The 21,683-nt window shown below is 39.7% G+C and overlaps 1 non-coding gene across 1 annotated transcript; it reads left to right on the forward strand.

Annotated features, from left to right (window-relative positions):
• Positions 1 to 19,465: 19,465 nt before the first annotated feature.
• LOC130953103 (small nucleolar RNA R71) lies at positions 19,466 to 19,573 on the forward strand. The gene has a single exon (XR_009075277.1). It is a non-coding gene; the product is annotated as a small nucleolar RNA R71 (small nucleolar RNA).
• The last annotated feature ends 2,110 nt before the right edge of the window (positions 19,574 to 21,683 follow it).

The following is a 21,683-nucleotide window of genomic DNA, read 5'->3' on the forward strand; positions in this document are numbered from 1 at the left end:
GGGAGGTTCTTAATACCTTGCACCATTGGCACCATGACCTTTGAGAAGGCTCTGTGTGACCTGGGGTCAAGTGTAAACCTCATGCCATTCTCTGTAATGGAGAAACTAGGGATCTTTAAGGTACAAGCTGCAAGAATCTCACTGGAGATGGCAGACAATTCAAGGAAACATGCTTATGGACTTGTAGAAGATGTCTTAGTGAAGGTTTAAGGCATTTACATCCCTGCTGACTTCATAATCCTGGACACTGGAAAGAATAAGGATGAATCCATCATCCTTGGCAGACCCTTCCTAGCCACAGCAAAAGCTGTGATTGATGTTGACAGAGGAGAGTTGGTCCTTCAAGTGAATGAGGACTACCTTGTGTTTAAGGCTCAAGGATCTCCTTCTGTACATATGAAGAAGAAGCATGAAAAGCTTCTCTCAATACAGAGTCAAACAGAGCCCCCACATTCAAACTCTAAGTTTGGTGTTGGGAGGCCTCAACCATGCTCTGAATATCTGTAAAGCTCCATGAGAGCTCACTGTCAAGCTATTGACATTAAAGAAGTGCTTATTGGGAGGCAACCCAATTTTTATTTATCTGTGTTAAATTTCCATTTTCCATTGTTATTTTATATTTTCTTTAGGTTGATGATCATGTGGAGTCACAAAAATAACTGCAAAAATCAAAGCAAATTCAAAAACATCATTAAAAATAGCACACCCGGGAAGACGGGCTTACTGGCATTTAAACGCCAGTAAGGATAGCAGAATGGGCGTTTAACGCCCAGTCTGGCAGCATTTTGGGCATTAAACGCTAGAATTGGCAGACAGACTGGTGTTTAATGCCAAAAAAGAGTGTCTGGTGTTAAATGCCAGAATGCCAAAAAGGGGCATCAGCCTGGCGTTTAACGCCAGAATGGACAGTGATGAGCGGATTATTTACACGCTTTTTGGCATTATTTTTAGGTAGTTTTTAGTATGATTTAGTTAGTTTTTAGTATATAATTATTAGTTTTTATGCAAAAATCATATTTCCTGACTTTGCTATGAGTTTGTGTGTTTTTCTGTGATTTCAAGTATTTTCTGGCTGAAATTGAGGGACCTGAGCAAAAATCTGATTCAGAGGCTGAAAAAGGACTGCAGATGTTGTTGGATTCTGACCTCCCTGCACTCAAAATGAATTTTCTGGAGCTATAGATACCGAATTAGCACGCTCTCAATTGCATTGGAAACTAGACATCTTGGGCTTTCTAGCAATGTATAATAGTTTATACTTTGTCCGAGATTTGATAGCACAAACTGGCGTTTAAACTCCAGCTTTTTACCATTTTCTAGCGTTAAATGCCAGAACTGGCATAAAAGTTGGAGTTAAACGCCCAAACTGACACCAAAGCTGGTGTTTAACTCCAGGAATAGCCTATGCACGTGAAAGCTTCAATGCTCAGCCCAAACACACACCAAGTGGGCCCCGGAAGTGGATTTCTGCATTATTTACTTATTTCTGTAAACACTAGGTTACTAGTTCATTATAAATAGGACCTTTTACTATTGCATTTTCATTTTTTGATCATCTTTGATCTTGGGATCAGGTGTTTGAACCCTTTTTTGATTGTTTCATGCTATTTGGGAGGCATGGACCTTCATCACTTATGTATTTTCAACGGTGGAGTTTCTACACCTCATAGATTAAGGTGTGGAGCTCTACTGTTCCTCATGAATTAATGCAAAGTACTATTGTTCTTCTATTCAACTCAAGCTTATTCTTATTCTAAGATATTCACTCGTACTTCAACCTGATAAATGTGATTATCCGTGACACTCATCATCATTCTCCCTTAGGAACGCGTGCCTGACAACCACTTCCGCTCTACATGCAATAGCTTGAGTGTGTATCTCTTGGCCTCCTGGTTCACGACGCATGGTTGCCTCTCCTGACAATAGAGCCTTCCATTTTGTGCGATCAGAGTCTTCGTGGTATAAGTTAGAATCAATTGGTAGCATTCTTGAGATCCAGAAAGTCTAAACCTTGTCTGTGGTATTCCGAGTAGGATCCGGGATGGGATGATTGTGACGCGCTTCAAACTCGCGACTGTGGGATGCAGTGACAGTGTGCAAAAGGATCAATGGATCTTATTCCGACACGATCGAGAACCGATAGCTGATTAGCCATGCGGGAAACCGTAGAGGACCATTTTCACTAAGAGGACGAATGGTAGCCATTGACAACGGTGATCCACCAACATACAGCTTGCCATATAAGGGAGTATGCATGACTGGATGAAGGCAGCAGGAAAGCAGGGATTCATAAGGAACAAAGCATCTCCATACGCTTATCTGAAATTCCCACCAATGAATTACAAAAGTATTTCTATCTTATTTTATGTCTTATTTATCTTTTAATTATCAAAACCCCATACCCATTTGAATTTTCCTGACTAAGATTTACAAGGTGACCATAGCTTACTTCAAGCCGACAATCTCCGTGGGATCGACCCTTACTCACGTAAGGTATTACTTGGACGACCCAGTGCACTTGCTAGTCAGCTGCGCGGAGTTGTGAGAAAAGTGTGAACTCACGATTTTGTGTACCAGGCAGCAAAGCTGGCGTTAAACGCCAGAAATGGCACACAGAGGGCGTTTAAACACCAGAAAGGTGTAGGGATGAGAAATCCTTGACTCCTCAGGATTTGTGGACCCCACAGGATCCCCACCTACCCCAACTCACTCTCTCTCCTCTTCACACCTTTCCATAACACTCTTCCCTAAACACCATTCACCTATCAAATCCTACCCCCTTCCCTATCATCTCTTCACCACTCACATCCATCCACTATTCCCCAAAAACCCATCATAAAGCCCCACCTACCTCACCATTCAAATTCAAAACATTTCCCTCCCAAACCCACCCCTTTCCACACAAATTCCCTTTCCACACGGATTCACCCTCTCTCTTACCCTATAAATACCCCTCCTTACCACCTTCATTTTCACACATCACAAACACTTCCTAACCCCCTTGGCCGAACCATTCACACACCTCCATCTCCTCCATTTCTTCATCTTCTTATACTTTCATTCTTTTTTTGCTCGAGGACGAGCAAACCTTTTAAGTTTGGTGTGGGAAAAAGCTCTGCTTTTTGTTTTTCCATAACCATTAATGGCACCTAAGGCCAGAGAAATCTCTCGAAAGAGGAAAGGGAAGGCAGCTGCTTCCACCTCCGAGTCATGGAAGATGGAGAGATTCATCTCAAACGTCCATCAAGACCACTTCTATGAAGTTGTGGCCAAGAAAAAGGAGATCCCCGAGGTCCCCTTCATGCTCAAAAAGAGTGAATATCCAGAGATCCGACGTGAGGTTCATAGAAGAGGTTGGGAAGTTCTTACCAACCCCATCCAACAAGTCAAAATCTTAATGGTTCAAGAGTTTTATACTAATGCTTGGATCACTAAGAACCATGATCAAAGTATGAACCCAAACCCAAAGAATTAGCTTACAAGGAGATCCTTATCCTTTCACTAGAAGGGTCAACTTTGATAAAAGGTTGGACCAAGTCCTCATGAATATCTGCGTGGAAAGAGCCCAATAGAAAAGAGACTCTAAAGGCAAGCCGGTTCAACTGAGAAGGCCTGACCTCAAACCCGTGGCTAGAGGATGGTTGGAGTTCATCCAACGCTCTATTATTCCTACTAGCAACCGGTCCGAAGTAACTGTGGATTGGGCTATCATGATCCATAGTATCATGATTGGAGAGGAAGTGGAAGTTCATGAGATCATACCTCTAAAACTATACAAGGTGGCTGACAAGCCCTCCACTTTGGAAAGGTTAGCCTTCCCTCGTCTCATTATTTGTTATTTGTTTTTCTGTTGTTTTCGTTTCCTTTGCTTTATGCTTTGTCTATGTTTGTGTCTTTATTACATGATCATTAGTGTCTATGTCATAAAGTTATGAATGTTTCATGAATTTTTCACCATTCTTAAATGAAAAATGTTTCTATTTGTAAAAGAACAAGAAGTACATGAATTTTGAATTCTATCTTGAAAATAGTTTAATTATTTTGATGTGGTGGCAATACTTTTTGTTTTCTGAATGAATGCTTGAACAGTGCATATTTTTTTGATAGTGAAGTTTATGAATGTTAAAATTGTTGGCTTTTGAAAGAATAATGAAAAAAGAGAAATGTTATTGATAATCTGAAAAATCATAAAATTGATTCTTAAAGCAAGAAAAAGCAGTGAAAAACACAAAGCTTGGGGAAAAAATGGCAAAAAATAAAGAAAAAGAAAGAAAAAGAAAAAGCAATCACAAAAAGCCAATAACCCTTTAAACTAAAAGGCAAGGGTAAAAAAAGGATCCAAGGCTTTGAGCATTAATGGATAGGAGGGCCCAAAGGAATAAAATCCTGGCCTAAGCGGCTAATTCAAGCTGTCCCTAACGATGTGCTTGTGTCATGTAGGTCCAAGTGAAAAGCTTGGGACTGAGTGGTTAAAGTTGTGATCCAAAGTAAAAGAGTGCGCTTAAGAACTCTGGGCGTCTCTAACTGGGGACTCTAACAAAGCTGAGTCACAATCTGAAAAGGATCACCCAGTTATGTGTCTGTGGCATTTATGTATCCGGTGGTAATACTAGAAAACAAGATGCTTAGGGTCACGGCCAAGACTCATAAGTAGCTGTGTTCAAGAATCAACATACTAAACTAGGAGAATCAATAACACTATCTGAATTCTGAGTTTCTATGGATGGCAATCATTCGGAACTTCAAAGGATAAAGTGAGATGCCAAAACTTTTCAGAAGCAAAAAGCTACTAGTCCCGCTCATCTAATTGGATCTAAACTTCATTGATATTTTGAAATTTATTTTATTTTCTCTTCTTTTTATCCTATTTTGTTTTTAGTTGCATGGGGACAAGCAACAATTTAAGTTTGGTGTTGTGATGAATGGATAATTTATACGCATTTTGGCATTGTTTTTTCATAGTTTTTAGTATGTTTTAGTTACTTTTTATTAGTTTTAATGCAAAAATCACATTTTTAGACTTTACTATGAGTTTGTGTGTTTTTCTATAATTTCAGGTATTTTGTGGCTAAAATTGAAGGACCTGAGCAAAAATCTAATTCAGAGGCTGAGAAAGGACTGCAGATGCTGTTGGATTCTGACCTCCCTGCACTCAAACGCATTTTTCTGGAGCTACAAAAGTCCAACTGACATTCTCTTAATTGGGCTGGAAAGCTAACATCTTGGGCTTTCCAGCAATGTTTAATAGTCCATACTTTGCTCGAGATTTGATGGCCCAAACTGGCATTAAAACTCCCACCAGAGACCCTTTTCTGGCATAAAACGCCGGAACTGGCACCAGAACTAGAGTTAAATGCCCAATCTGGCATCCAAGCTGGTGTTTAACTCCAGAAAAGGCCTATGCACGTGTAAAGCTCAATGCTCAGCCCAAGCACACACTAAGTGGGCCCCGGAAGTGGATTTCTGTACTATCTACACTTAGTTACTTATTTTCTGTAATCCTTAGTAACTAGTTTAGTATAAATAGCACTTTTGACTATTGTATTTCAATATTGGGATCATCTTTTGATCTTTTGATCAACTTTATGCTTGGCTGGCCTCATGCCTAGGTTATTTTCACTTATGTATTTTCCAACGGTGGAGTTTCATGAATTAATGCAAGTACTATTGTTTCTCTTTCAATTCACGCTTTCTTCTTCTCCAAGATATACTCTCGTACTTAATTCAGTTAAGTCAGAATGAAGGGGTGATCCGTGACAATCACCCACTATCTTCGTTACTCGCTTAGCCAAGATCCGCGTGCCTAACAACAACAAGTGGTCTACATGATGTTCAACGTAGTCATTGGACGACAGCCTGAGTATAGCCTCTTGGGTCTCTGATCTACGGACCAAGTCTGTGAGGTTAGAACCTTCGTGGTATAGGCTAGAACCAATTGGCAGCATTCCTGAGATCCGAAAAGTCTAAACCTTGTCTGTGGTATTCCGAGTAGGATCTGAAACGGGATGACTGTGACGAGCTTTAAACTCACGAATGTTGGATGCAGTGACAGTGTGCAAAAGGATAGAGAGATCCTATTCTGACACAAGTGAGAACCGACAGATGATTAGCCGTGCGGTAGCTGTGCCTGGTATTTTTCATCCGAGACGAGAAATCCGACAGTTGATTAGCCGTGCAGAAACTGTAGCTGGACCATTTTCACTGAGAGGACAGATGGTAGCCATTGACAATGGTGATCCACCAACATACAGCTTGCCATGGAAGGGAGCATGCATGATTGGATGAAGACAGTAGGAAAGCAGAGGTTCAGAAGCAACAAAGCATCTCCAAACGCTTATCTGAAAATCCCACCAATGAATTACATAAGTATCTTTATTTTAATTTACGTTTTATTTATCTTCCAATTATCAAAACTCATAACCAATTGAATCCCCCTGACTAAGATTTACAGGATGACCATAGCTTGCTTCAATCCAGCAATCTCCGTGGGATCGACCGTTACTCGCGTAAGGTTTTATTACTTGGACGACCCAGTGCACTTGCTGGTTAGTTGTACCGGAGTTGTGAAAAGTGTGATCACAATTCTGTTCACTAGTTAGTAACACTAACTTTGTTACTAACGTTGGAGATGGCTAATATGCCCACGTTAGTGCCACTAACGTGGGCACCAACGTAGAAAGAAAGGAGTTTTGTAACGTTAGTGACAAAGTTAGTGTCACTAACGTCTTCATGTCATGGTATACCCATGTTAATGGCCACGTTAGCACTACTAACGTGGACCATTAACGTGGGAGAAGGATGGATTGTAGCGTTAATAGCAAAGTTAACACCAATAATGCTATCGAAAGTTAGAAAGGGCTGAGTTAGTGGTCACGTTAGTGGCACTAACGTTGGGGTTAACGTAGCTCAAGAGGGTTGGGACGTTAGTGAAAATGTTAGCGTCACTAATGTCTTCGAACCAGAATTTACACTTAACGTTAACCCCACTAACGCCCTGACAAACGCGAATCATACCTGACGCAACTTCTTTCAACAAGCTGAGCTAAGCCCACTGAGACTGTAAATGCTTCAACTAGAGGCCAAAAAGCCCAATCCAAGGACATGAAGACTGAATAAGAAAGTGTATAAATAGAGGAGAATTTGATTTAGAAAGGGAGCTAGCAGATTCGGAAGGCTAGGGAGTCAGGGACCCAAATTGGGAAACTCTACACTTAACTTTCTTTTGTATTTTTTCTCTTCTGCAATTTTTTCTGGAATTTTATGTTTTCTAGTTTATTTGAGCGATTATGAACTAAACCCCAAATTCATTAGGAGGAGGAGCTCTATTGTAATCATGATGAATTAATAAAATTCTTCTTCTTCTCAATCCGCTTGGGTAGCTATAGGATATCTTTTGTTTTGATTGTGAATTATTCACTCCAGATAGGGGGTTTAATTCAGCTGAATGCTTGTGTGAGCCTCAGAAGGGGAATCACTTCCATTAAGATTATGCACTTTTACTTTCTTGCACTCTAAGATTCAATTATTTACATTTCTTGCAATTTAAGTTTCAGCTCTTTTAGTTTCTCGCTCTTTAAGTTTTAGCAATTTAAGTTTCTGCAATTTATACTTCCAGCACTTTAAGTTTCTGCAATTTATATTTTGTTCATCAAATTCCACTCAATTCATCAATATTTGCTTGACTAGATTAATCACCAACTAAAATTTCTTGATCCATCAATCGCTGTGGGATCGACCTCACTCTCGTGAGTTGTACTACTTGATGCGACCCGGTACACTTGCTGGTTAGTTTGTGCGGAATCCAATTTTTCGCCATCAAATTTTTGGCACCGTTGCCAGGGATTGATTAAGATCGACAATGATTAAGTGGGTGATAAGTCTAGATTAAACATTTTCTTTGTTCTTGTCATTTAAGTTCTTTTAATTTTCCATTTTCTCTTGAGACTAAGGTGTTTGTGTTTTTACCTCACTAAGAAATTCTCATCTGTGACATGAGGAATTTCAATTTTCTTTGGTGATTGTGTTTTACAAAATTCAAATGGAGTTCACCTCATCTTTTGATCAAGCAAATTTCATGGGATATTACCCACCACCACAAAATAACTATCCTAATGGTGGCTGAGAATATCACCAAGAAATGACAGATTATGAGCAATCCACCCAGTGGGGATATGCTCTTGAGTCACAAAATGAGCAAGACAATTTCATGGGATATTGCCCAACACCACAAAATGATTCATGTCATTATGCTAATGGTGAATGGAAATATCAACAAGGAATGATGGAGTATGAACACCTCCCAAAGACACAAAATGACCCATATTTTGATGAATCCAACAACTACTCATGTTGTGATTAGGAGGATCAAAATCAAAGAGCATTTAGTAGTTCATACTCCACTTATCAAGAGCCATCATCACTTGAGCGTACTTTCAATTTATTTATGCAAAATTGTCCAACCTCACCTCCCAGTTTCTCATTTGAAAATTCTTTATCACTTGACTATGCCTCAACACAAAATCCCTTCAAAACTCACAACCCACACAAACTTCCCTGAACCAAAGACTCTCAAAGCTTGAGTCCATGCTTGAGAGATATGAAGAGGAGACGTAGAAATCTTGGGAAGAACAAGAAACCTCTTTCAAAAACATGGAAGTGCTTTTAGACCAAATGATAAGTGTAAAGGAGGAAGTAGAAAAGCAAGATGAAGAGGCTCTTGTACCAAATGAAACTTCAATGGAGAAGGAGGTTGTAGAGGTATGTGAGCCTCGGATTCCATATTCGCAAAGGCTACTTGAGGTGACAAACGAACAAGAAAACTTACTCCCAAAGGACTCAATGGAATATCATGTAGAAGAAAGGGAAGAAGTCAATCAAGGGAGTCCATACTCAAGTGAAGTAGAGGATACACTCCAACCATCACACAACACCCAAGTCTTGATATCCAAGAAGTGAAGGCAACCAACAAGAGCACCGAAAAGAGGATTGTGACCAAGGTATAATTGACCATATCAAAGAAGAAGAAAAGGTCAACCGCAAGCAATCCAACCCTTGATCCAGCAAGCAAGTTCAATCAAGCAAATAACAAAAGGAAGCTTGCTGGGAAGAGACCAAGACAGGGGATACTGACTAGCTCTTATCTCTGCCTGAGGTCATTCCTCTTAACAAACTGGAAGAAGAGGAAGAAAGCCATTAACAACATGTCAAGCTAATGACATTAAAACAGCGCTTGTTGGGAGACAATCCAACCAAAGGTAATTTTCTTTTACTAGCTGTTTCAATAAAAGAGTTTAGTAGATTTCTCTGCATTGTAAGGAGCTAAGTGCAACACCAAAGTAATTCAAGGGTGAATGTGAGATGCTAAGCTTGGTGTTCCACCAAAGATTTTATTAAAAACACATTTCAACCCTCAGCATGATTAGTCACTAGCTCTAAACAATCAGGAAAACTACTTAACCATCGTTTGCTTTCTAGTTTATAGTTTGTCTTCTTTAATAAAAGCACAAGGTTTCATGAATGTGATTAATTTGATGCATAACAGATAGTGGCAAGGAACTAATTTTGGTGTTCACACACCAAAATAAGTTCAAAAGCCTACAACCATTCATGCATGCTAACCATCTTTCAAGTGCTTGAGGAACAAGCAACTTCTAATAACTTTGCAGGAATTCAATCAATCTCTTGGGAGAACTATACACCATCATCCAAGGACACAAAGAAGGATACAAAAGCAATGGATGATGATGACAAAGGGAAAGCTAGAAGACACCACCAAGAGCCTATATTGTTACTTAATTCCCTCTAATTTGAAGTGCTTTATTTGGAAGTCTAAATGTACCCCTGCTGATTAATTTCAGTTGTTTGCTTTCTATTTGTTTACTGTCTTTTTATTTGTCAATTTAGTATGCTAGTCTAAGTGTTTGCTTTATTTTCATCCGACTTGAATGTATTCTTTGTCCCATTTGCATGAATAAAAGAAAATGTTGAAACAGAAAGTGAAATTGTCCAATTTGGTAGGAATTAGAATAAGGATCAGTGGTGGTATATATTTGATTGGTTAGAAAGCTCACTAATAAAGATGAAGGGTAGAATGTCTCTTGAGTATGAACTCAGCTGCTGTTTGTGAAACTTTTAGTGAATAAATCTCCTTGAAAGAGAGAAAGAACAAGAAAGAAGGAAAGAAACAAAGAATAAGCTAGACACCAATAGCTCAACCCTTAAAACACATGCCTGTGGTGCTTTTGTACTAGGATCTGCTTAGATAATTAGGTTCTAAGGAGTGTTTTAACACTTGGTAACTTGCGTTAACTAACCTGGGATTATCAACCAAAAATTCACTATCAAGAGCAACCTAGGTACAAAACATTTAGTAACCCAAAGAGCTGCTGGGCATCAATGACTCTAGAAATGAATTGTGAGCCAAGTATCTGTGGTGTGTATGTGCTGAGAAGAGGCTTGGGTTAGTAGGTCTGAAGGGTGCTTCATCACCCAACACCTTGAGCCAACTGGATCGGGAGTGTTGACTAAAAACTTACTTAAAAAGCTACCCCAAATACAGAACACTTAGTTGCAAATGAATTATAACTTTCTAAGCTAAAGAAAAAGAAAAAAAATCAAAGATCAAGGATCAGTGAATGACAAGGTATTATAGCAGCATCATTAGTTAACACTTAAAGAGACATCTCAAACCTGGAGACCAATAAAAGTAGAGCTTCAAACAGATCTTGCATGAAACCCCATGAACCTAAATTGAGTGCTTTCAAATAAGGACATATATGCTTCTTTGTTTTCATTCATTTTTCTCTTGTTTTACTGCTTGCTTGGGGACAAGTAAAATTTAAGTTTAGTCTTGTGATGACAAGTCATCTTATGCTAGTTTCACAAGCATTTTTCACTTGTTTTCATTAGGTTTCAAGCACTTTCTTGAGCAATAACTAAATAATTGGATTGGAATTTGCACTCACATCTTGATTCAAGTAAACATGGTGAATTTTACATGATGTCATGAGAATAATTCATGAATTGAATGGCAAATTAAATGATGCATAATTTCATGATCTAGGACAAAGCTTTGATGCACTTTGTTTGTTTGATTTCAGGCCAAATAAAGCAGAGAAGAGCCACGTTAGTGGCTACATTAGTGCCACTAGCGTGGTCATTAACGTGGAAGGGGAACAAGCTTACAACGTTAGTGGTGAAGTTAACACCACCAACGTCTTCGAAGGCCAACTTAACCCACGTTAATTGCCACGTTAGTTCCACTAATGTGGAAGAAAGGGGAAGCTCCAACATTAGTGGTGAAGTTAACACCACTAACGTTAGAAAGGCCATGGACACCCAAGTTAAGAGTCACGTTAACGCCGCTAACATGGGCGTTAACGTGGAGCATAAAGAGCCCCCAATGTTAGTGACACTAACTTTGTCACTAACTTTGGAAAGGGGCTAAGATGACCCACATTAGTGGCAACGTTAATGCTACTAACGTCGGCATTAACCTAGAGTGCAAAGAGGAGCCAACATTAGTGACACTAACTTTGTCACTAACGTTGGATGAGGCAAAGATTAACCACGTTAGTGGCCACGTTAACGCCACTAACGTGGGTATTAACGTGGAGCAAGGGAACAAGAGCCAACGTTAGTAACACTAACTTTGTCACTAATATTGGAGATGGCCAATATGCCCACGTTAGTGCCACTAACATGGGCACCAACGTAGAAAGGAATGAGTTTTGTAATGTTAGTGACAAAGTTAGTGTCACTAACGTCTTCGTGTCATGGTATGCCCACGTTAGCACCATTAACGTGGAACATTAACGTGAGAGAAGGATGGATTGTAGCGTTAATGGCAAAATTAACACCATTAACGCTATCAAAAGTTAGAAAAGGCTAACTTAGTGGTCACATTAGTGGCACTAACGTTGGGGTTAACGTAGCTCAAGAGGGTTGGGACGTTAGTGAAAAAGTTTGCGTCACTAACGTCTTCGAACCAGGATTTGCACTTAACGTTAACCCCATTAATGCCTTGACTAATGCGAATCATGCCTGACGCAACTTCTTTCAACAAGCTGAGCTAAGCCCACTGAGACTGTAACTGCTTCAACTAGAGGCCAAAAATCCCAATCCAAGGACTTAAAGACTGAATAAGAAAGTGTATAAATAGAAGAGAATTTGATTTAGAAAGGGAGCTAGCAGATCTGGAAGGCTAGGGAGTCAAGGACCCAAATTGGGAAACTCTGCATTCAACTTTCTTTTGTATTTTTTCTCTTCTGCAATTTTTTCTGGAATTTTATGTTTTCTGGTTTATTTGAGCGATGATGAACTAAACCCAAATTCATTAGGGGGAGGAGCTCTATTGTAATCATAATGAATCAATGAAATTTTTTTTTCTTCTCAATCTGCTTGGGTAGCTATAGGATATCTTCTGTTTTGATTGTGAATTATTCACTCCAGAAGGGGGTTTAATTCAGCTGAATGCTTGTGTGAGCCTCAGAAGGGGAATCACTTGCATTAGAATTGGAGCTCTATCCTTCACAATTCTCCTAACCAACACCATTTGGGAGGAATTGAGGTTTTGAAAATTTGTGTGGCTTATGGATAAGAGAAGGTGCTCTAACTCTTCTCATGACAATTAGATCAAGGAATTGGCAAAATTGATTGTGATTAGAGAGATTGGATTGTCAAGAAATTAGGATCCAATCAATTTCAATCCGTCATAGATCTACTCATATGATTGAGAAAGGAGTTGAGACCCATTTGATTTATGATGGATTATGATATCTCCAATCCCTGCTGAATCGTTTCCTTTGAATTTTCTCAATTTAGATCACTCTGAGTTTACTTTAATCTGCAATTGTTTATTGCTGTTTTGATTCCCTGCACCCAATTCCCTTTATAATTCATGCAATTTAAGTTTTCTTACAATTTAGATTCTGCACTTTTACTTTCTTGCACTCTAAGATTCAGTTATTTACATTTCTTGCAATTTAAGTTTTATCTCTTTTAGTTTCTCGCTCTTTAAGTTTCAACAATTTAAGTTTCTTGCCATTTAAGTTTCCACAATTTATATTTTGTTCATCAAATTCTACTCAATTCATCAATATTCGCTTGACAAGATTAATCACCCAACTAAAATTGCTTAATCCATCAATCCCTATGGGATCGACCTCACTCTCGTGAGTTTTACTACATGATGCGACCCGGTACATGGTGCGCGAAATTGTGAACAATACTTTTCACAACTCTCATAATCCCTGGTCATGAACTCCAAAAACTTGGTGGTTCAATTCCATGGCATTACACAACTTCGCACAACTAACCAGCAAGTGCACTGGGTCGTCCAAGTAATACCTTACGTGAGTAAGGGTTGATCCCACGGAGATTGTTAGCATTGAAGCAAGCTATGGTCATCTTGTAAATCTTAGTCAGGCAAACTCAATTGTATATGATGATGAACGAAAATAATATAAAGATAAAGATAGTGATACTTATGTATATCGTTGGTGTAAGAGCTTCAGACAAGCGTATGAAGATGCCTTCCCTTCCGTCTCTCTGCTTTCCTACTGCCTTCATCCAATCCTTCTTACTCCTTTCCATGGCAAGCTCGTGTAGGGTTTCACTGTTGTCAGCAGCTACCTCCCATCCTCTCAGTGAAAGCAATTGCATATGCTCCGTCACAGCATAGCGGAATTCATCTGTCGGTTCTCAATCAGACCGGAATAGAATCCATTGATTCTTTTGGCGTCTGTCACAAACACCCCGCCCTCAGGAGTTTGAAGCACGTCACAGTCATTCAGTCATTGAATCCTACTCAGAATACCACAGACAAGGTTAGACCTTCCGGATTCTCTTGAATGCTGCCATCAGTTCCTGCCTATACCACGAAGACTCTGATCTCATGGAATGGTTGGCTCGTTTGTCAGGCGAGCACTCGGTTGTCAGGCGATCAACCATGCATCATGCTATCAGGAATCCAAGAGATATTCACTAAGCCTCAGATGCTTGTAGAACAAGAATGGTTGTTAGTCACCTTGTTCATGAGTGAGAATGGTGATGGGCGTCAATCATCACCTTCATCATGTTGAAGAACAAGTGATATCTTGGATAAAGAACAAGCGGAATTGAATGGAAGAACAATAGTAATTGCATTAATACTCGAGGTACAGCAGAGCTCCACACCTTAATCTATGGTGTGTAGAAACTCCACCGTTGAAAATACATAAGAACAAGGTCTAGGCATGGCCGAATGGCCAGCCTCCCAAAGGTCTAAGATAGCATAAAACAAAGATAGCTACCCAAAAGTCTTCTAATACAATAGTAAAAGGTCCTACTTATAGAAAACTAGTACATAGATGAGTAAATGACATAAAAATCCACTTCCGGGCCCACTTGGTGTGTGCTTGGGCTGAGCAATGAAGCTTTTTTGTGTAGAGACTCTCCTTGGAGTTAAACGCCAGCTTTAGTGCCAGTTTGGGCGTTTAACTCCCAATCAGGTGCCAGTTCCGGCGTTTAACGCTGGAATTTCTTGAGGTGACTTTGAACGCCGGTTTGGGCCATCAAATCTTGAGCAAAGTATGGACTATTATATATTGCTGGAAAGCCCATGATGTCTACTTTCCAACGCCGTTGAGAGAGCGCCAATTGGGCTTCTGTAGCTCCAGAAAATCACTTCGAGCGCAGGGAGGTCAGAATCCAACAGCATCTGCAGTCCTTTTGAGTCTCTGGATCAGATTTTTGCTCAGGTCCCTCAATTTCAGCCAGAAAATACCTGAAATCACAGAAAAACACACAAACTCATAGTAAAGTCCAGAAAAGTGAATTTTAATTAAAAACTAATAAAAATATAATAAAAACTAACTAAATCATGACAAAAACATACTAAAAACAATGCCAAAAAGTATACAAATTATTCGCTCATCACAACACCAAACTTAAATTGTTGCTTGTCCCCAAGCAACTGAAGATCAAATAAGATAAAAAGAAGAGAATATGCAATGAACTCCAAAAACATCTATGAAGATCAGTATTAATTAGATGAGCGGGGCTTTTAGCTTTTTGCCTCTGAATAGTTTTGGCATCCCACTTTATCCTTTGGAACTCAGAATGATTGGCTTCTTTAGGAACTCAGAATCCAGATAGTGTTATTGATTCTCCTAGTTAAGTATGATGATTCTTGAACATAGCTATTTATTGAGTCTTGGCTGTGGCCCAAAGCACTCTGTCTTCCAGTATTACCACCGGATACATACATGCCACAGACACATAATTGGGTGAACCTTTTCAGATTGTGACTCAGCTTTGCTAAAGTCCCCAATTAGAGGTGTCCAGGGTTCTTAAGCACACTCTTATTGCCTTGGATCACAACTTTATTTCTTTCTTTTTTTCTTTCTTTTTTTTTTTTTGCTTTTTCTTGCTTCAAGAATCATTTTTAATGATTTTTCAGATCCTCAGTAACATGTCTCCTTTTTCATCATTCTTTCAAGAGCCAACGTTCATGAACCACAAATTCAAAAGACATATGCACTGTTCAAGCATACATTCAGAGAACAAAAGTGTTGCCACCACATCAAAATAATTAAACTGTTTATAAAATTCAAAATTCATGCAATTCTTTTCCTTTTCAATTAAGCACGTTTTTATTTAAGAAAGGTGATGGATTCCTAGGACATTCATAACTTTAAGGCATAAATACTAAGACACTAATGATCATAAGACACAAACATGGATAAACATAAGCACTAAAATTCGAAAAACAGAAGAATAAAGAACAAGGAAATCAAGGAACGGGTCCACCTTAGTGATGGCGGCTCTTTCTTGCTCTTGAAGATCCTATGGAGTGCTTGAGCTCCTCAATGTCTCTTCCTTGTCTTTGTTGCTCCTCCCTCATGATTCTTTGGTCTTCTCTAATTTCATGGAGGAGAATGGAGTGTTCTTGATGCTCCACCCTTAGTTGTCCCATGTTGGAACTCAATTCTCCTAGGGAGGTGTTTAGTTGCTCCCAATAGTTTTGTGGAGGAAAGTGCATCCCTTGAGGAATCTCAGGGATCTCTTGATGAGAGGGGTCTCTTGTGTACTCCATCCTTTTCTTGGTGATGGGTTTGTCCTCATCAATGGGGGTATCTCCCTCTATGTCAACTCCAACTGAATAACAGAGGTGACAGATGAGATGAGGAAAGGCTAACCTTGCCAAAGTGGAGGTCTTGTCCGCCACCTTGTAGAGTTCTTGGGCTATAACCTCATGAACTTCTATTTCTTTTCCAATCATGATGCTATGGATCATGATGGCCCGGTCTATGGTAACTTCGGACCGGTTGCTAGTGGGAATGATTGAGCGTTGTATGAACTCTAACCATCCTCTAGCCACGGGTTTGAGGTCATGCCTTCTTAATTGAACCGGCTTGCCTCTTGAATCTTGCTTCCATTGTGCGCCCTCTTCACATATGGTTGTGAGGACTTGGTCCAACCTTTGATCAAAGTTGACCCTTCTAGTGTAAGGATGCTCATCTCCTTGCATCATAGGCAAGTTGAACGCCACCCTCACACTCTCCGGACTAAAATCCAAGTATTTCCCCCGAACCATAGTGAGATAATTCTTTGGATTCGGGTTCACACTTTGGTCATGGTTCTTGGTGATCCATGCATTGGCATAGAACTCTTGAACCATCAAGATTCCGACTTGTTGAATGGGGTTGGCAAGTACTTCCCAACCTCTTCTTCGGATCTCATGGCGGATCTCCGGATATTCACCCTTTTTGAGTGAAAAGGGGACCTCGGGATCACCTTCTTCAAGGCCACAACTTCATAGAAGTGGTCTTGATGCACCCTTGAGAGGAATCTATCCATCTCCCATGACTCGGAGGTGGAAGCCTTTGCCTTCCCTTTCCTCTTTCTAGAGGTTTCTCCGGCCTTGGATGCCATAAATGGTTATGGAAAAAACGAAAAAGCAACGCTTTTACCACACCAAACTTAAAATGTTTGCTCGTCCTCGAGCAAAAGAAGAAAGAGAGAGTAGAAGAAGAAATGAGGAAGAGGGGGAAGGTGGTGTGTTCGGCCAAGAAGGGAAAGAAGGGGTGTTTAGGTTGTGTGAAATGAAGGGTTGAAGAAGGGTATATATAGGGAGAGGGGGGTAATGGTTCGGCCATGATGGGTGGGTTTGGGAGGGAAAGTGGTTTGAATTTGAAGGGTGAGGTTGGTGGGGTTTTATGAAGGATGGATGTGAGTGGTGAAGAGAAAGATGGGATTTGATAGGTGAAGGGTTTTTGGGGAAGAGGTATTGAGGTGATTGGTGAATGGGGGAAGAAGAGAGAGAGTGATGGTGGGGTCCTGTGGGGTCCACAGATCCTGTGGTGTCAAGGAAAAGTCATCCCTGCACCAAGTGTTGCTCAAAATCACGTTTTGAGCTATTTCTGGCGTTAAATGCCGGGCTGGTGCCCATTCCTGGCGTTTAACGGCAGGTTGTTGCCCTTTACTGGCGTTTAACGCCAGTCTGGTGCCCCTTTCTGGCGTTAAACGCCCAGAATGGTGCCAGACTGGGCGTTAAACGCCCAACAGCTAGTATTACTGGCGTTTGAACGCCAGCTTCTTCTCCTCCAGGGTGTGCTGTTTTTCTTCCTGTTTTTCATTCTGTTTTTACTTTTTTCATTGTTTTTGTGACTTCTTATGATCATCAACCTACAAAAAAGATAAAATAACAAAAGAAAATAGTTAACTATAAAACATTGGGTTGCCTCCCAACAAGCGCTTCTTTAATGTCATTAGCTTGACAGAGGACTCTCATGGAGCCTCAGAAATGCTCAGAATCGTGTTGGAACCTCCCAACACCAAACTTAGAGTTTGAATGTGGGGGTTCAACACCAAACTTAGAGTTTGGTTGTGGCCTCCCAACACCAAACTTAGAGTTTGACTGTGGGGGCCTGCTTGGCTCTGTTTTGAGAGAAGCTCTTCATGCTTCCTCTCCATGATGATAGAGGGATGTCCTTGGGCCTTAAACACCAAGGATTCTTCATTCACTTGAATGATCAACTCTCCTCTATCAACATCAATCACAGCCTTTGCTGTGGCTAGGAAGGGTCTGCCAAGGATGATGGATTCATCCATGCACTTCCAGTCTCTAGGACTATGAAATCAGTAGGGATGTAATGGTCTTCAATCTTCACCAAAACATTCTCTACAAGTCCATGAGCTTGTTTTCTTGAATTGTCTGCCATCTCTAATGAGATTCTTGCAGCTTGCACCTCAAAGATCCCTAATTTCTCCATTACAGAGAGGGGCATGAGGTTTACACTTGACCCTAAGTCACACAAGGCCTTCTTGAAGGTCATGGTGCCTATGGTACAAGGTATAGAAAACTTCCCAGGATCCTGCCTCTTTTGAGGCAGTTTCTGCCTAGACAAGTCATCCAGTTCTTTGGTGAGCAAAGGTGGTTCATCCTCCCAAGTCTCATTTCCAAATAACTTGTCATTTAGCTTCATGATTGCTCCAAGGTATTTAGCAACTTGCTCTTCAGTGACATACTCATCCTCTTCAGAGGAAGAATACTCATCAGAGCTCATGAATGGCAGAAGTAAGTCCAATGGAATCTCTATGGTCTCATTTTGAGCCTCAGATTCCCATTGTTCCTCATTGAGGAACTCAGAAGAGATTGGTACACGCCCACTGAGGTCTTCCTCAGTGGCGTCCTCCTCCTCTCTTTCCTCTCCATATTCGGCCATGTCTATGGCTTTGCACTCTCCTTTTGGATTTTCTTCTGTATTACTTGGGAGAGTGCTAGGAGGGAGTTCAGTAACTTTCTTGCTCAGCTGACCCACTTGTCCTTCCAAATTTCTGATGGAGGACCTTGTTTCATTCATGAAACTTTGAGTGGTCTTTATTAGATCAGAGACCATTGTTGCTAAGTCAGAAGTATTCTGCTTAGAACTCTCTGTCTGTTGCTGAGGAGATGATGGAAAAGGCTTGCTATTGCTAAACCTGTTTCTTCCACCATTATTGTTATTGAAACCTTGTTGAGGTCTCTCTTGATTCTTCCATGAGAGATTTGGGTGATTTCTCCATGAAGAATTATAGGTGTTTCCATAGGGTTCTCCTAGGTAATCACCTCTTCCATGGAAGGGTTCTCAGGATCATAAGCTTCTTCCTCAGATGAAGCATCCTTAGTACTGTTTGGTGCATTTTGCATTCCAGACAGACTTTGAGAAATCAAATTGACTTGTTGAGTCAATATCTTGTTCTGAGCCAATATGGCATTCAGAGTGTCAATCTCAAGAACTCCTTTCTTCTGACTAGTCCCATTGTTCACAGGATTCCTTTCAGAAGTGTACATGAATTGGTTATTTGCAACCATTTCAATCAATTCTTGAGCTTCTGCAGGCGTCTTCTTCAGATGAAGAGATCCTCCAGCAGAGCTATCCAAAGACATCTTGGATAGTTCAGAGAGACCATCATAGAAAATACATATGATGCTCCATTCAGAAAGCATGTCTGAGGGACATCTTCTGATTAATTGTTTGTATCTTTCCCAAGCTTCATAGAGGGATTCTCCATCCTTCTGTCTGAAGGTTTGGACTTCCACTCTAAGCTTACTCCATCTTTGTGGTGGAAAGAACTTTGCCAAGAAGGCATTGACTAGCTTTTCCCAAGAGTCCAGGCTTTCTTTAGGTTGAGAATCCAACCATATTCTAGCTCTGTCTCTTACAGCAAAAGGGAATAGCATCAGTCTGTAGACCTCAGGGTTAACCCCATTAGTCTTGACTGTGTCACAGATTTGCAAGAATTCAGCTAAGAATTGATGAGGATCTTCCATTGGAAGTCCATGGAACTTGCAATTCTGTTGCATTAGAGAAACTAATTGAGGCTTAAGCTCAAAGTTGTTTGCTCCAATGGCAGGGATAGAGATGCTTCTCCCATAAAAATCAGGAGTAGGTGCAGTGAAGTCACCCAGCACCTTCCTTGCATTGTTGGCATTGTTGTTATTTTCGGCTGCCATGTGTTCTTCTTCCTTGAAGAATTCGGTCAGGTCCTCTAAAGAGAGTTGTGCTTTAGCTTCTCTTAGCTTTCTCTTCAAGGTCCTTTCAGGTTCAGGATCAGCTTCAACAAGAATGCCTTTGTCTCTGCTCCTGCTCATATGAAAGAGGAGAGAAAAAGAAAATGTGGAATCCTCTATGTCACAGTATAGAGATTCCTTGAAGTGTCAGAGGAAAAGAGAAATAGTAAGAAGAAGGAGAAGAAGAATTCGAACTTTAATTAGATAAGGTTCGAATTGTGCATTTAGAAGGAGTGGTATTCCATAAATAGAAGGATGTGGGAAGGAGGGAAGAGAATTTTCGAAAATTCAATTAAAAGATTTTGAAAACATTTTGAAAATTTGATTGATAATTTTCGAAAATTAAAAGTGAAAAAGAAATCAAGTGATTTTTGAAAAAGATTTTGAAATTAGAAATTAAAAAGATTTGATTGAAAACTATTTTGAAAAAAAAATGTGACTAAAAAGATTTGATTGAAAAGTTATGGTTTTAAAAAGATATAATTGAGAAGATATGATTTGAAAAACATTTTAAAAAGATTTGTTTTGAAAGCAATTTGAAAAGATATGATTTAAAAAGAAATTGATGACTTGCCTAACAAGAAAAGATATGATTCAAACATAAAACCTTCCTTAATAGAAAAGGCAAAAAATGTTCAATCAAATCATTAATTGTTAGTAAGTATCTTTGAAAAAGGAAAGAAATTGATTTTGAAAACATTTGATTGAAAAGATATGATTTGAAAAAGATTTGATTTTGAAAAACTTTGAAAACTTGAAAAAAAAAATTGATTTGAAAACAAAATCTTCCCCCTAGCACCATCCTGGCGTTAAACGCCCAGAATGGTATACATTCTGGCGTTTAACGCCCAAAATGCTACCTTTTTGGGCGTTAAACGCCCAACCAGGTACCCTGGCTGGCGTTTAAACGCCAGTCTGCCTTCTTCACTGGGCATTTTGAATGCTCAGCTTTTTCTGTATAATTCCTCTGTAGTATGTTCTGAATCTTCAATTCTTTGTATTATTGACTTGAGAAGACACAAATTAAAAATATTTTTGGATTTTTAATAATCAAAATGCAACAAGAATCAAATAACAATGCATGCAAGACACCAAACTTAGCAGTTTGTGTACTACTGACACTATATGAGACACATAAACACTCAAGCCAAAAGAATTCAAAGATTAGAGTAAGAAATCATCAAGAATTACTTGAAGATCCTTAAGACACATGAATGAATGCATGCTATTGACACCAAACTTAAGATGAGACACTAAACTTAAGCAAGAAACATGAAGAAATAGATAATACTTGATGCTTCTTGAAAAAAAAATTTTTTTTTTTTTGTTTTTATGGTTTTTGTGAATTTTTTTTTTGTGTTTTTCGAGAATTAAGTGGGAAAAGGTATCAAAATTCTTAATGAGAATTCCAGGAATCAGTGCAATGCTAGTCTAAGACTCCGGTCCAGGCATTAGACATGGCTTCACAGCCAGCCAAGCTTTCAAGGAAAGCTTCGGTCCAAAACACTAGACATGACCAAAGGTCAGCCAAGCCTTAGCAGATCACTGCTCCAAAAGCAAAATTGATGAAAATCAACAAGCTCAAAATAAATACCTAATCTAAGCAACAAGATGAACCGTCAGTTGTCCAAACTAGAACAATCCCAGG

This window comes from Arachis stenosperma, chromosome 9 (genome assembly GCF_014773155.1).
Source record: "Arachis stenosperma cultivar V10309 chromosome 9, arast.V10309.gnm1.PFL2, whole genome shotgun sequence".
Taxonomy (NCBI): Eukaryota; Viridiplantae; Streptophyta; class Magnoliopsida; order Fabales; family Fabaceae; genus Arachis; species Arachis stenosperma.